Genomic DNA, 910 nt, shown 5'->3' with positions numbered 1-910 from the left:
AGAATTAAAGTTGCTACCTCAAGGCCACACTCTTTCAGGCTGGAGCCTTGGAATTTTTGGAGCAGCTGCAGAAAGTACTGGAGCATATGAGTTATGAATTGAGATCCTGTGGATGCTCAAATCTGGTCCCAGAGCCCAGACCCAAAGCGGGAGACAGAAAGAGCCATGGGCTATCTCATGCTTGTTTATGATCCCAGACTGGAGGCAAGTCCCCAGCTCCCCCAGTTACTAGTCACGTGATGTCGAGCAAACTATTGACCCCTCTGCCTCAGTCTTTTCAGCTGTAAAATAGGGATGACAAGAGCAGTTTTCCCATAGGGTTGTTAGAAGATTAAACTAGATCATATAATGAAGTACTAAAAAATGTTCTTGTCACACGGCAGGTTCTCAATAAATGTTAGTGATTCTTGTTTGATCTTGTCTGCCACCAGAATGATCTTTCTAAGACACGAATCTGGTTCTTCTCATTTGAAAACTTTTAGTAGCTTCCCACTGAACAGACAAAATCCAAGATTCCTGGCATGCTTCTATGGCTACTGCCTTACTCTAGCAGGTTCCACCCGTACCAGCCACGGTGCCTCCACCCTGAACTACAGTAAGCTCCTGAGCTTGTACCAGGCTCTCTCATTCCTCCATGCCTTTCCACACTTGTGGCTTCCACCTGTCCCATCTGTCCCTCATCTTCCACTTGGCCAGCTCCACTGTGAGTGTCCAAGTGTCCATGCTCTGAGCTCCTGTAGTTGCCCTGGGTATACATTTATCAAAGCACTTTTCACCCTATTCATGTTTTGGACCAAATAACTCTTTGTTGTGAGGACTGTCCTGTGCACTGCAGGATGTTTAGCAGCATTTCTGGCCTCTACCCGCTAGATGCCACGAGTAGCCCCCCTAATCCTTCAAATCCTGACAA

The sequence above is a fragment of the Galeopterus variegatus genome, unplaced genomic scaffold (genome assembly GCF_000696425.1).
Source record: "Galeopterus variegatus unplaced genomic scaffold, G_variegatus-3.0.2 Scaffold1047, whole genome shotgun sequence".
Classification (NCBI taxonomy): domain Eukaryota; kingdom Metazoa; phylum Chordata; class Mammalia; order Dermoptera; family Cynocephalidae; genus Galeopterus; species Galeopterus variegatus.
Note: the sequence above shows the minus strand (reverse complement) of the source record.